This window comes from Dreissena polymorpha, chromosome 14, assembly GCF_020536995.1.
Source record: "Dreissena polymorpha isolate Duluth1 chromosome 14, UMN_Dpol_1.0, whole genome shotgun sequence".
In the NCBI taxonomy this organism is placed as follows: Eukaryota; Metazoa; Mollusca; class Bivalvia; order Myida; family Dreissenidae; genus Dreissena; species Dreissena polymorpha.
In genome coordinates, this window is record NC_068368.1 from 26,162,796 (window position 1) to 26,179,297 (window position 16,502).

A 16,502-nucleotide genomic window follows, 5' to 3' on the forward strand; every position below is an offset into this window, starting at 1 on the left:
CATTTAGACATAAAAGTCGTTGTATAATTTGACAACTGTTTTTTGGGCCTTTTCTATGTTTACATTAGCGTCATTATTGTGAGATATGTTGGATTTGGTTATTTATCAGATATATAGTTTACGCGATGACAACTATCACTTCCCTGTATGGTTCTAAAGTAATGAGTTCGATTGCCACTTAATGTTTTATTTTTGTCTGAAGCTTTGATGATTTGTATATATTATATGTATCATATGGTATATTACAATATTTGATTAAATTAATGATACAGTTTAAGTAAAATGCATTCATATAGTATAAAGTTGCAGTAGGAATTCAGTTTTTCCCCGATGTTATATATTTCATTTGCATTAATGTGAAATATAATACTATAATTCATATTTAATTCATGTATGTAGATAACGAAATCATTCAAAGGAAAGAATTGCCATGATTATAATATAATTTGTGAAATATAAACTTGTTATTAATATTTTATTCATGTATGTAAATAATGCAATTATTGAAAGGAAATAATTGCAATGATTATCATATCCCCACTACCAGTAGTTATGGAACTTATATTTGAATCACTATGAACGTTCAGTATGTCTTTCTGTCTGTGCCTCTTTCCCACTTTTTCTAAACAGTTTATATGTATTGAAGGATTTCGGAACATCTTGGCACATATGATTTGACGATATTGCGTTGAATAATGTAAATATAAACATGAAAAACTGGTAAACTTAACAATATAAGTTAGATCAATACAAGAAAAAATAAAACTACCACCCCCCGCCCAAAATAAAAATTAAAAAAGGAAACAAAATGTATTTTAATTCATCCTAGTAGCAGTTAACCTAAAAATCTGAGAAATGTTCCTGGACAAAAAGTTGGTTGGCATTTTTTAGGCACGGCTTCTTTTTATGTTTTTTGGCATCTACATACCCTGTGCTGAAAATTTAGAGGGGATGCCACCTTCTTAGGTGCTTGACATCCTTTTAATTAGGTCAAAGGTTAAACGGTACAGTGTTAAGTTGTTAAGGAGATGAAATACATCTCATTGTGATAAATAACCAAAATTGAAAAGTTTAGGGCAGTAATATTGTCTGAAAATGAACCTGCTTGGATCTAATTAAAATTGTATCTATTCTAGTGTTCACTAATGTAGGTCATTAGGTCATTTAGTGCACTTTTATGCCAAAATAAACATGACAACTGGCATTGAAAATCAACAAAATAAAAGATTATGTTAAATTATTTTTGTAATCAATAGAATAGTTTTTGCTATTTGTTGTTAACTTTATCAACATAATTATTTGTAAAGTAAAAAGAAAAATTAAAAGGATCCATTATAGATATAATGAAGTACAAAGTACGCTTAAAAAGACTGAAACTCATTTGAGTATTTCAGTTTCTTATTACATTGCTTTTAAGTGTACATTCTTCATCCTGTTTAAACTGCATACATCTTATACTGCTGATCTAATCCCTAGTGAATTACGAGATAAATTCGACAAAGAGAAAAGTGAAGTGAAGAACTTTTCTATCTGGAATTCCTACCTACATTTGGTTGACATCCTTATGAAGTTCATAAAAGCCCAAAGAATAGGCGATTGGCTGTTTCATATTGATGCCTTTTCCGAGATGCTACCGTGGCTAATGTTGAACGTCCACAAAAACTATGCCCGTTGGGGTCCTGTATATCTAGCAGACATAAAATCATTAGAATATGCAGCAACTGAGGTGTTCAAAGAGTTTAGAGAAGGTCACTTTGTAGTCAGGCTGAAGGAAAAAGCATTCAACGGAGTACCTGTCGACCAAACTACTGAGTGGATAAAGCTACTGAGTGGATAAACAGAATGTGTAAAACGACATGGGGTATTATTGCAATAAAAAGACAGGACCAGGCCAGAGAGGTTTCGTATTACGTGGTCAGTAAGATCTAAGGTTTCCAACAGTACTATGAAATCGTTCAATCAAAATGATGATGACAAAGATATTGGAATATTTAAGAATAGATCAGATGGAACTCGCTTGAGAGTTTCTTCAGAGGAAGAGTGCATCAAGAAAATGATGCAGCGCTTTGGTTCATATGATATATTCGGAGTGCATGAAGAGAACAGACTGTTCTCAATAGCATCTAAGGACGTTGCAACTAATGATATCACAGATGATTTATTAACCTTTAAATGTCGAGGTCAAATATTACTCAAGGAATTTGCAGAGAGAAGGCTGAAAGAGCAGAATGATGAATTTTATGCTCCTATTCTAAAGGTACAGTCCAAAACATTTGCATATCTCTATAAGGAGCCAGTCAGTAAAAAGCAGAAAGTGACAAAGATTTTAAAGGCTAACAGAAAGCTAATGCAGAGACTTTTCAACGCAGATAATTCAGGGAGAGCCGTAAAAAACAGCATCGGTACTAGAACATGAACTTTCTGATGTGCCCTTATCACTTGCAAATGCTAGTGGGAAAATGCATGAAACCCAGAAATCAAACATACTCCAAGTGCTTACAAAGGACAAGTATATAGTGACGCCTCAAGTTGTTCCGACAACGACTGCTGCAACATGTGCAATAATTGCTGAACACGCGTTGATACAGAGTTTAGGTCAGCCTAAGGACTGTCAAACATATGGACAATATGAAACTGTTTGTGTAACATCTGTTTTAAGGCATTTCAGAGCAAACACTACCCGAGTTGATGTGACTTTTGATCGATACTTTGGAAGTAAATATATCAAAGAAGCAACGAGAGTTAAGAGGAAAGAAAAGCTTCCTGCTCATAACAAGTCCAATTGTTCCTCTTCCGCAAATATGGGAACAGTATATCAAACACGATGACAATAAAGCAGACATGGCTGAATTTCTCTCAAACGTATGGCTAAAACAGAAAAATCTTCCAGCAGGATCAACCATGGTTGTAGATGTGGATTTCCAGGTGATGTTGATTCAAAGTCGAGTACTTTTGATGCGACAAACCTATGTGTAAATCAATAGGAGATAGATACGCGGATAATATTTCACTCAAGGGCTTTTGATAAATGCTACAGGCGTTTAGACGTATATTATAGGGACACTGACGTTCTGCTCTTGTTAATATACCACCTTGAAGCTGACGCCGAGGTATATATGATTTCTGGTACAGTCAAACAAAGAAAATGTTTTCTTGTGCACATAATATCTGAAAAACTAGATGACAATGTCAGAAGGAACATTTTGGGGTTTCCGCATTGACAGGATGCGACACCACGCCTGTTCTAAATGGAATAAGTAAGAAAACTGCCTGGGTGGTGTATATCGCAAACCTGATACATTGGAGGGTGTTGGTAGAGATGGTGATGCTCTAGCAATTTCTAAATGTCTGTGTGGGCTGTATGGCTGCGGTCAAGACCACCCACCAAACATTGACTAATGTAGGTATCGATTTTTTTTTAAAGCCAGGAAGAGTTTGGATGTGTTACCCCATACTAATGGTGCGCTTCAACTTCACAATAAAAGGGCAAATTACCAGGCTAAAATATGGCTAAATGCTACAGATAAGTATTTTCAACCTGATGATCCTCTTGATACTGGCGCAGAGAAACTTGAAGAAATAAATTGAAACCGGTATGGATGAGAAAATCAAAGGTCCCTGCAGCATGTGTTCAGTTAGTATCATGTGGCTGTTAGACTAAGTGCAGTACAGCACGATGTAAGTGCTATCGATCTGACCAACGATGCTGTTTGAATGCGCATGTGAAGCGAATGGCTTTAACCCTAGATAATTATTGTAAACGATAAAAGATAAGGAGATACAAATACTACCATAGTAATTCGTGTTTTGGAACAAAACTGTGAATTTATGTAACGTATGTTAAATAAATTATCACACAAGACCGACCTTTTCTTCAGAATGGTGATACAGCAGGTCATAATAGTGCATTGAAGTCAGATGAACATTTGTTTAATATTATAAATGGTACTTCAAGATTTTGAAATATATTACTAAATAGATCACTGTTTTTGGTAAAATAATTTCTGTTTTACATCATTCATATCTATTACAATTAATACTAATTTGGTGAAGTAAAAATAACTTATCATGCATGAATATGACATTAAAGAACGTACAGTATTCAGAACTTCATAAAAGTATACTATTTGAGCTGAAATCTTTAATTTAAAATAGTATTTAGCGTAATATGCATATAAAACAATATATATATATATATATATATATATATATATATATATATATATATATATATATATATATATATATATATATATATATATATATATATATATAGATTGTAACGTAGATCACACATGTTTACTTGTTACTATACTTTCATTGTTTAAAGTCTCGTAATTGTATTGATAGGATAATGCAGAACTTATTTTGGTTCTTATTATGAAAAGTTGTTATATTATAAAACGCAATAAGTATTAAAAGTCTAAATATGAGTTTTGTTTTCTATTAATTTAGATAAGGTAATTTACAAAGTTAGGAACATTTACTTAGGATACACTAGAGCAATACTCTTTTCATCATCAAAGTATCCATCTCTCATTGAAAAGTAACTTACAAATATATAATACATGGATCTTTGGTTGGTTTCAACATACATTGCAATTTACGTTCCATACGGGTTATAAAGTGCACTTGATGACCGACCTTCTGTATCTACTTATGAAAAGCAAAAATCAATTAAAAAATTAGATTACCCTTCAAGTATCAACTATAAGTCAGTTCAGGAGTAAAATCAGTAATAGTATCTGATATTTCACAATTTTGGCAATGTTACCTCAATTTTAAAGCAAAATGCACTCATTGACCTTTTGACTTAATTTCAGGGTCGTCAAGCATCCAAAGGGTGACATCCTCTCTAGAATTCTTTTTAAATATATTTTTAATCATTATAACATAAAAGGAAGCCATGCCTGAGAAATGCCATCAGATGTCAGATTTCAGGAAAATTTTAGGCCAACTATAGGTATTGAGAACCTTTACAACATTTGACAAATTAACCACAGTCGGACTTTCGGATGTTCATTTCAAGATGGCATCCAAGATGGCCGCAAAAACCTATTGATAGTGATAACTATGTTACTATTCATTCAAATTTGCTGATGGTGGTGTCTATACTTATGTTAATGGGCACAAAATAACACATTAGTTAAGAATATGTTAGTATATTACTTAGCATAGAAATTCAACATGGCGTTAAAAATGGCAGATAATACGATGAACTTTAGTCCACAACTACTGACTCAAACTTGACGATTGAGTAAAAGGGCCATTGTAATGTCAGCCCAAAATTTAATTTTACACAGAACTACCATGCGACAAACGTTTCAGTTGAATTTGGCCTAGCATGGGTATAGACCGATACCGTGGTTTTAGTCGGCTGAAGAATCTCATAATCCTCATTGAGAAAGCATTTCAAATTAATGTTCTTAAACCATATGTGGCACTGATTCAAACTCACTTTTCAAGAGATCACATATTGTTCAAGCATTGTAAGATTCTTATTGCATTTCTTAATCTGTTTCTAAGCATACGTTTCCTGTTTTAGAATAAGTCTGTGCTTTTTAAATAACATTTTGAAAAGTTACATCCCTTGATGAAAATTACTCTATTTTTGTTGCATGGATAATGACAGACACTATATAAACAATCATTAACTACACAGTGAAATCAAATTGAGGTAAGGTAACTTCAATTGTCATATATATGGTTTCAATTAAAAGGTGTGCCAATCCGTCTACTTCAGCATTAGGCAGGCATTATCCCAATTGACGGGGAATGATGCATATCTTGCGTCAGCATAGCCAGCAACCCGGAAAGTTGTTTTTCAAATCCACGCCTATTATCAATATATAATGTGGGGGCATAGCGTGCATAAGACTGTGTTTGCAACCTTGCCAGGAATCACAACTTTCCCACAATTGTAACGTGTGACCAACCCTTAGCAGGTTGCCGTAATCATCATGATTACGCCACACAGTAGTTGCCTTAAAGTATTGTTCTGATATTGGGGATGTTTTCATACAGTTATGCACTAAATAAGGGCTACAGGATCTGTCTTGGAAGGCAACGGTCTAAATTCATAATTGATACTATATATGGTGAAATTACAATTGTCAGAGAAAGCTGACCGAAGGGCGTTGCGGGCAATTTTCTTGTTTGCAACTTCCTTTACAGTCATTTTATAGCCGAAATGACCCAAAATGATCAAGATATTAAGATACTGTAGGATTTATGTGTACTCTTCCCTTCTTAAAAGCGACCAAACGCAAGATAATACATGTTTTTAGATTTTGATAAAACACGAGCTGATATAGAGAAAAAGAAGAATGACATTGTGCACACCTCAAAAACTATACAATTACTGATGAAAAAAAAGCGTATGGTTAGCATGGCAAGAATGTGGATCAAGGTGAATCATATAGTTTGATGGCTGATGCATTTGCAGGCAGTGTCCGATTGTCTATCCGTCTTCGCTGCAGCCGGGCACTTCAGTCACCTGCGATTTGCTTAGTACTTATGTGTAGCAAATGCGCAATGTAGAAAAAAACTAAAATAGAGGTTTATCAAAAGTTCGTTGATATTTTTCACGTTGTTTTAAGAAGATATCAAAGCTTGAGAACCATTGTCAATAGGAACGTGGCTGGGTCAGATTTGAATGCATTTAAGACGGTTCGTAACAAGATCCTAAGAGATATCAAAGGGAAATTTGCATTTGCTTATAAATTTAAGAGAAAATAGATCCACTGTTAATTTTGCTACAGACCATGCTATTGATCCTTCCCGTATATGGGGATCTTCCCCTTGAAAATTTACTGGCGCATAAATTCAGCCCCATCCTATTGCCCTCTTTTAAGCCAATAACAAACTTGGTACAGCAGACAATATAAATACCCAGATAACTCAGGTTATTATATATCATGTTGCAGACGCATCAAATGCGGATGTGGTGAACTGTATTCAAAAACAGATTGTTATGTGCTTGATGATGGACATTTGCTCCATCATTTGCGATATACAAAGGGCGACACATATAATTATTTGAAACCAGGTTTGTAACCAGGTCAGTCCGCAGACCAGCAATTTCCGCAATTATTTCGCAAGTATGTCCGCACACTATCTTGAAACGCTTTGTTCATCATGCCACATCGTATGCTGTTTACTGCAAATTGGATTTTAGATCAACAGTTAAAAGATCAATGTCATAGTTCATTTCTGCACAATATAAAGAGAAAGCTCTGCATTTAAATCATCCCGATCGACATACTAGTATAAAGTTTTTGATATCAACATGTCAACGTAACAACTAAATGTTTAGTGAAATTATTTGTTGCATCATATTATCAAGAACCATTTGAGGTACGATCATCCAAATTGAATTATGCCGTAGCTGAACAATCGGTTTATATGATAAATCAAAAATAAGGAATCCAAATATAATACAGAGATATTAATATGCTCTACAGTCTTGGAAATACACTCATAACAAAAACAGACCAATCATTGTTACATGTGTGAGACGGCTAACAAACATATTCATCAAGTAACGAGCAAAACTATTTAAGAGCACAAGTAGTTTCATCAATTAAGAGCTACGCCCGAAAGGGCTTACGCGTATAGACATAGCTCCTACGAAGGGAAGCTGTTCGCTAGATACAGAGGCAGTGTTCAAATACAATTCAATTAGTACCAAACTCTGCTAAGCAAGCCGTGGCCACGGAAAGACAATACTTCGTACGCCAGGAATTAGTCATCCAGCGATAGGAACCTTCTGTCATCTATACGGAAGTAACATCGATTGTGCTCAAACGAGACCGAGATATTATTCTGCATTTCATAAAAATGTGCCTTAATTTCATAGGTGTTTATTTAACCATAACGTATTGCAATAAACGTATGTATAAGAACATACAAAACGCAATATTAATCAATAAGTAATATTAATTAAAAACAAACAAATATATACATTTATGCCTTGGTAAAATGATGCCGGACCAAAGTGGCACACAGTTAAAATATTATATTTTATTTTTGCAGAAAGCGTCTGAGCAATATCTTTAATGTAATAATTAACAATTATAATACCTACTGTATGCATATATAGATTTTTGGCAACTGTTGTTTTCAGCTTGTTTCTATTCGTTTTGCGAATATGATATTTTTTATTTTATAAAATATAAACAAGGTGTTTAGTATAATGTGTATCCGAGACACTTACTTTATCCGATAAAATACGAGCAACTTTATAGCAACTATACATTTTACAATTATATGATTCCTGCAAACTTTATCACTCTGTTTTGCATAGTTCGTCATTTTAATAATCCGAATATTTGATTAAAAATGCTGCCGTCTTTATAAAAGCATTTAATGGTATACGCGTTTACTGTAAATTGTGTGCACCTCTTTCTGTTATATCTACACTTTTCCTTATTGTATTTATCTTGGTATCTAATAACAAACTATTCAGACACCTGATCATATTAAACAACATAAATACCACGTTCAAGTCAAGAAAATTAAGTGTTAAACAACAATACTGTGTTTTAGTTATTATTTGTCAATTTTACTGTTTATGTTCATTTGTATTAGATCCTAGACATTGTATACATACATTATTATAATTTCACACTTCATAACATTGATCCCTATGCTAATATGTAGCGCGCGGTGCTTATAATATACATCGCCGAATATATGTGCTAAACATGCAGATATATGTAGTCAGTAAATTGATTTTACTCTATAATTCTACTGCATTTAACTTCGTTCTAAATAGGGAAACCGATTTTCGAAATCGTTATTGTAAATACAAAATAAAACATTTCTATTGAGTGTAAGACGTTCATCATTTTGATATTTTAGTATAAACACATACGGCAAGGATACTAGTTTATCTTTTTTCAGAACTAGATTAATATAATGCCGGATACAGTCGCAATGAATTACTAGAGTAACATTCAATAGGTAAATACATTCTAAAAATCCTTTAATAATTTAATTCAATGTGTAAAATTCCGTCAGTCGATCTAAGCATATTTCTTTTTCATATATTTGCGTCGGTTAACTATCGCGGTGTTTGTCCGAGCAAAAACTAATAGATCTATTAAACTATTTTTTTTAACGATTTTCATGTGAATTGTTTGAAAGATACGTATTGGTCAAATGATATTGAGTAAAAAATTCTGTGTGGGATAGTTTGTGCTTTTTGAGCTACGGTAAATCAAATGAAAGAGGGTTTGCAATTTTAATTAAACAGGTAATTGACTGTTAAGTCCTAAGGTTTAAAAATGATACTGTTCGTAATTGTATTGGACTTGATTTGATACCCGGAGAAAGGGAATGTTCATTAATAACTGTTTATGGTCTGAATAAAGATACCCCTCAATTTTATTAAAATATAGTCACGATCAATTATGATTTCGGAAATGATGATTTTATAATATGTTGTTATATGCTATTATCAGCAGCACCTCCAAATGACAGAAGAGAGAAATAGCATAAGCTTCGAGCTTTGTTCTCAATTCTGTCAATTTACACTTTGCAGTCCTTATGTTAAGCATATTTTGTCAAAAGTTGCCAGTATGTTTGTATTGTATTATATACATGCTGTATATGAAAAGCTAAATAAATATTGTTTAAACCATACTGTATTCCTGTTGTGACAGTTAATGTTATTATTAGTAATTTATAACTTTTATTAAATCGTATAGTATATGAACACTTTTGACACAGGATGCTACTGTTGTAAAACAACTAAAAAAAAAGTTTCGGTTTTGAACATGTTACGAACAGTTTATAGACTTAACAGAGTCTTAAATATGCATGTGTATTACAATCATACTTTTAACATCGTTAATACACCCTATTTTATTAAAGCAATGTAATACAGACGAGTAAGATTTATTCGTGATATAGTAATTGATTCAAACTTATTTTTCAGCACAACACAAATGGAACACCGCACTAGTAAACTATTCATTTTATTTTTAATAAAGGTCTTATTCGTTCTGTTAATACATTTATTAGATCCTAAATTATAGAATTGAACAACAAAGACGTGTGTGTGCAAACGCCTTCCCTGTCATTCTACTCTAAAAAAAGTTGTATAAACTATAAAAGTCTAGCTTGATATTTATATGAGTGTTTTTTTAAAACGAATGTAGAACAATTTGCATAAAAATTGGAAATATTTAATTACGAGACAAATTCATGGAACTTTTTTTTAAATCCGTTCTTCATAACAAGAGATACTTACTCATATAGGTTCCAGTATATACTCTTTCACCAAATATAAGAAACACATTCTTTATTGTATGAAATGAATTTAACTAATAATACAATTTTTAATTTTCTTTACCAAGAAGAAGAAACAATCAACCATCTTTCTTGGGAATGTGAAAATACTGATCAATTATCTTATTGCTGACTTAGTGTACATAGTAAATATACTTGTAACAATAAATTGTAAAATCATTTTTTCTTTGAATGTTTAAATTTAAAAAGCACAAAAAACAATCGCTTGATGTAAAACATATATTTATCCTGTTTCTAGAAGAAAACAAATGTTGCCAAATTATGAAAGATTATTTAACGTTTATTGTGAGCGTACGCTATATATAACGATATGAAAGTTACTGATGCGGAAAAAGAACGATTGTTTGTTATTACAGAACGTGTTAGAATTTCTTCATTTGTTCCTTTTTTGTCAAGAAATGCAGTAAAGGCATACATACTGACAACTACCCATTTGCACCTTTGTTCATGACTACTACATGTACAGGCCATATACAATTTTTTTTTATTGGTGTGATATCTTTAGTATGCATTTGTGTATGTTTATGGGAATTTCTGATTATAAGCTTGTACAAAAAAATTGAATTATGGATACTGGTTAAATGAAATTTTCTTCAGGTAAGAGATAAACGAATCGTGGGTATTAATATACACTCAGTTTTTACGAGCTAACCAAAAAGCGCTTAAACTAATAATCATCTCAATTGGTATGCTGCTTGACTGGGACTTGAGGTAAGGAAGACCTATTGAATTTGAGCAAAACGTATATAAGGTCTATGTGACAGGGCACTTTAACGAGTATTTTTTCTAGATAAACCTACATCACATTTTGTCTCACAATATTTCAAATGGTTTATGTATTATTTTGACCTAACCTTTTCTGTTATTGTAGCTGGTCGTAAAGGGTAAAATGCCACGCAACTATATACATAAATGAAAAGGTATGAACGCTCTATATGCCGTATGTTCTGTCAAATCGTTATTACACTTTCACAGAACATTGTAATGATTTTGTAGTGTAGATCAAAAATGGTTTCGGTCTGCCGAAAAAACATTGCCACAGTGTTAAGCAACAGTTTGTCTCATACGTCTGTAGTAAATTCTTGTGAATAATCTATATGTAGAAGTCCAAATGTTTTTGTATCCCTTAAACCATGTCTCGGAGTATTTTTTTCTTATGATTTTTATACTCAAAATGCAAGCCAAAACTTTCAGGTCAAAGGTAAAATTGTAAAACGAACTTTTGAAGTTTGGAATATGTTTCTAATATACACATGCCTTTTTGTTCAATCGACATGAAATTCACCAAGAACATTTTCTTTGGCTCACTTACGCACAACGTCTTTAGAAATCAAGATTAAACTTAAAATCTTTCTAGATGCCACATGTGTAGCTAAATCTTCGTGCAATTGTGTCAAAACATTTTGCCTAATATTATTAAAGACAGGTTTGAAACTGGGTCATTTGGAGTTAAAACAAGCCTACTACACAACTTACGAGAGAAAGTTTGTCCAAACTCTAAATTGGCCTCATTTCTTATCATATCATCATGAAACGGTCTCAGAGCATGTGTCCCCATGATATATTGCAAGGGGCGCGGAAGCAGCTTCCGTATAGGTCTATATTGAAACCTTGTAAAACCTGTTTTCCCGATCATCATCAACGTTGTTTATAACATCTGTCCCCATGATAAATTTGCTAAATTTAAAACCGGGTAACATCGGATCAACATCTGGGTCAATAGATCAACTAAACGACATTCTAGAGGTCGAACTTGTTTCCAATATTTATGATACTTGATTAGAACATTAATGGCATTGATTTTAAAACACTCAACAATTAGCCCCTGTTCTATAAAGAAGAAGTGCTACTGCAGACAGTGTATATGAATCAAACGAAACCGATTCGGTTCATATTTGCATATGTTGCATTTTGCCCCGAGATATGGTGCGATACTCAGCCTAAAGTCCAATGCATTTTGTTCCGCCTTAGCACGTTTCGAGATATTATCGCCGTAAAACACTTAAAGAATGTGTACATAAATACAATATACATGATGTGCTTAAATTTCTCATCAACTTCTATTTCATTGTCGACATAAAAAGTTTGTACAATATTTAAGTCATTATTCGCCGTAGATGAAAAGCCTTTGTAGTTTGCAACTTTCTGATGCAAGCGTTTGATTATCAAGTCCGAAATAATATATATTTTAACCATTATACAACGTTAATATGTGAAGATGGTAAAGTGCGCTTTCATGTTCAGTAAATTCTGAATAGTCGCTGAACCTTTCTGTAGCCACTGTGCATTATAATTCTAATTCTTAAGCTACATATCAAACATTGCGAATGAAGCTGCTGTATCTGATAGAGCTGGTATCAAGTACAGCTTTATTTCGATCGCAAAATGTGGGTAATGCCTCAGTACATTGGAAGCAAACATATATCAGTATGCGTCTATCACAACCAGGGGAATAACCATTCAATACTCCTGTAGTGTAAACATACCTTCCCTAGCATATTCGTAAATTGTTGGTACAAGGCAAGTACCCGGGAAGGGAATAAGCACCAGCCTGGACCTATGGTTACAATATGGGAACCAGGTCAGTACACGGGTAGTGACTTTGTAAGTGCATGTTCCATCGCTGTCCATCTCTACTATATTTGTAGGGAAAATGTACCAGCCTAAGCCTATTCTAACCATGAAGATTCCGGTCCAGTATCCAGGTAGTAAAACATACCAATAAACCTCCATGAGCCAATGCTAACCATGTGGGGACCAGCCCAGTTCTTGGATAGTACAAATGTGCTATTCTTAAGCATAAGCTTTCTATGCGTGTACTTGTCTAGTTAAAAGCGTCCCTGCCTATGCCTATGTCATGGTAACCATGTGTGTAGCAATCAATCCAGAAACTGCGTAGTTAAACTGTGCCTTCATCAGCCTATAGTCACCATGTTATAACTTGTACATGCAAACGTGCCATCCAGATCCTGTGGTTACCACTTGGGTACCAGCCCAGTTTACATGGCAATAACAATGAACCAGTGTGAGTCTATGTTTTACAGGTGGTTAACAGCACAGTACCTGGGTAGAAAAAAATGAACCTGAGTGAGCAAATTGTAACATATGTTTCAGCATCTGGGAACCAACAATTAAACACCATAACCAGTACTCACAGTGGTCAACATTAAAGTGTCTGGGTCATGCAAAAATACATACCAAAGTCTACATTAAACTATTTATTGACAAAATATAATTTCCTCTTGGAAAACGAATGTAGCGTAGTTACTCTAAGGTTTCCAAATTTTCCGAAATTATAACAAGAGACACAATTAAGAAAATACATATTCTATATACGATATGATGTTTGATGTTGTTTAACAGACAAAAATGTCTATGTCGAACTTTGACCGCAGACTACACAGATTAGCATTAATATACTGTAGTATGAACCAATATTTATTAATATTCAATTGTTCTTACATTAATTAAACAGTATAATCATTATCTTCCAATGCATGGATTTTGTAATATCACTATTTGAAGTTGATGAAAACAAATAGTTTTTCTCGAAATAATACCTAATAAAAATTTAATTGAGAAAACATAAAAGTGATATTATGGGCATCTTACAGTTTATGGGTGTATATCGCAACCGTTGTTTATTATTGGTGTTTTCATTTCATATACACTTATCGTTGTTAATGCAGCATCAACATACTAAAACAATATCCCGGAAAGAGAGAAATAATGCATTTGAATATCAACCGTACTTTCGTTTTGACAACTGCCGACAAAAATGATTCGATTTACGATGTCAATCTAAATTCAGTTTAAGTGCAGATTCGTTCATACGACACAAATACACTATTTTGTTTTACATATCATTTCGGCTAAGAGGACTGTCCAGTCATGTACAATATCGAATATAATATATATATATAAACTGGTAGCAAGATGAGTTGCAGATAACTGGTCAGTAACCACATCTTAACTAACTCTTTTGACCTGTTAATCCTTTTAAGCTCAATTCAACAGTGAAAAATGCCTTTAATATCACTTTAAACAGATCTTAATGGTTTCCTTCCGAATATCATTTCTACTTCACAACTACTTAGAGCTATTGGGTGAAATAAGTCCGAACTTCTTATGAAACAAAAATAACAAGAACTATTTTGAGCGAGTTGCGATGTTTTATATATAGATTTAACACGTGCACAGAGTTTCAAAACAAGCCTTTGTATCATAAAGAATGTTCACTCTATTAAACTTATATTTAATGTAAGTCGTATAATTTGAATGTAACATTTGTTTTTCTTGCATAAATGCATGGTCGAATCAAATCAGTAGTGAATATACCATAAACATTGGACAAGTTTACGACTGACAATTTTAACCATATATCTTTCACAAGATGAACAACTTGACTCAATGCTTTTTAGTTGATACACTAATGTGCGTACTAAATCAACATACACTTTAAGAATTGTTGCAAATTCTTCGAATGTAGTAAATGAATCTTTTATTAGAGCATGCTCGGAAAAACAACTTGAAAGTGAATACAATTTACATATATACGTGGAGATATTAGATTTTTCTACGAAAACGATTTCCCTAGAACTTATTTAGAAAACTATTCAATTCTAGAAATAGCCACACACTCTAACTTGTAATCAATATTTTTTATCTCAATAATCTTAAACAAAACCGTATATTTGTATGTTTGTTTTCAATATCTCATGCCTCTTCAGGCATGTTTCAGAAGCTCGAAGCGTTGAGCACATTAGTGGGTCAACTATCTGTAAGTGAGTAAGTTCTTAGTCAGGTTCGGGACCAACTGGCTTCAATTTTTAACAATGCATTCTCATACGTTTGTATAACGTATCTATTTCTTTTTCGTAATAAATGCTGATGAAGTTTCGTCACGAAAAGCTGGTTTGAACAAAATCTCATTTGATTGACAGACAGTAATGTTGATGACATTTATGTTGCCCAAATGCCATATGAACAAGCTATCGTTTCAAATTTTGCAACAATAATCTCCAAACCATGCCTATAAATGTAAGTTTTGCTATGGCACACATTAATAAACAAATGCTTGGCTTTCAAGTGTACATCAAATCATCTGCAAACACAAGCCGCCTTAAATTATGAAACAAGCAGAGCTGCTTTAAAACTTGCGAATTACAATTAGTAATACTCTGGAAAACACAATGTGAACATCATGAACATTACAGAGTCGCCCCAAGCACATGAAACCAGTCAGGTCAAAACCATATTTAACATTAACAGAACAATAGCAAACGTCGAACTGAACCTCAAAGATAGCATTTCACTGCATTCCACTCAAGAACGGCACCATTCGACCAATACTATTTAAACTGCACAACAGCAATGCAAAATCATCAAATATGAGAAAACAAACACCGATGAAGGTCAGATATTCAATCTTGTTGATGATGTTACGAAGCGCAACCCAGGGCTTTAGGCTACGTTTACATCCAGACAATACGAGCGACTGGTTTTTCAATGCTCTTTACTCAGTAATCAAACCGTCATATTAATGTTCGTTGTTTAAACAGATCAGCATTTTTCAAATATTGGTATTTATTGATGCCTGATATTTGTTGCTCACGGACACGGTTTTCTTGTTTTAATCTTGGAAAAATTGTATTAACAGTTTACCAGTACGCATGTGTTGATGTAAATACCCTCACGATTAACATATACTTTTACATGTAAACGTATTAAAAGATATGCTTATAAAAATATGTGAACAAACAATAATGTACATTTTTGTGTTGATTTGTATGTCATAAAATACGAAAATGGTCAGCTTTCAACATTGTTAATCAGTTGAAATAAAGAAACATTTCTGCCTAATTGACAAAATAGTGAATAATAATGCTGTTTGTTTGGCAACGGGTATAAATGTATGTTACACTCCAACTGTTTTGATGGATGCTTACGTATTAAGATCGATTGACAATAAATAATGTCAAAAATTTGAAAATTGGACATTAAGTTTCAGTATATTGTTTTGATCTATCTTGTTTGTAAGTGTCATATGTTGTCGCGGTTTGGAAGCCTACTCACTTCTAACATAATGCATGCTAATCTCAACGACATCTGTTTCTTTAAAAACAATAATTTGCTTCGTTACCAATCTCACCAATTCTGCTTCTTAATTAAACGTTTGAAGCTCTCTA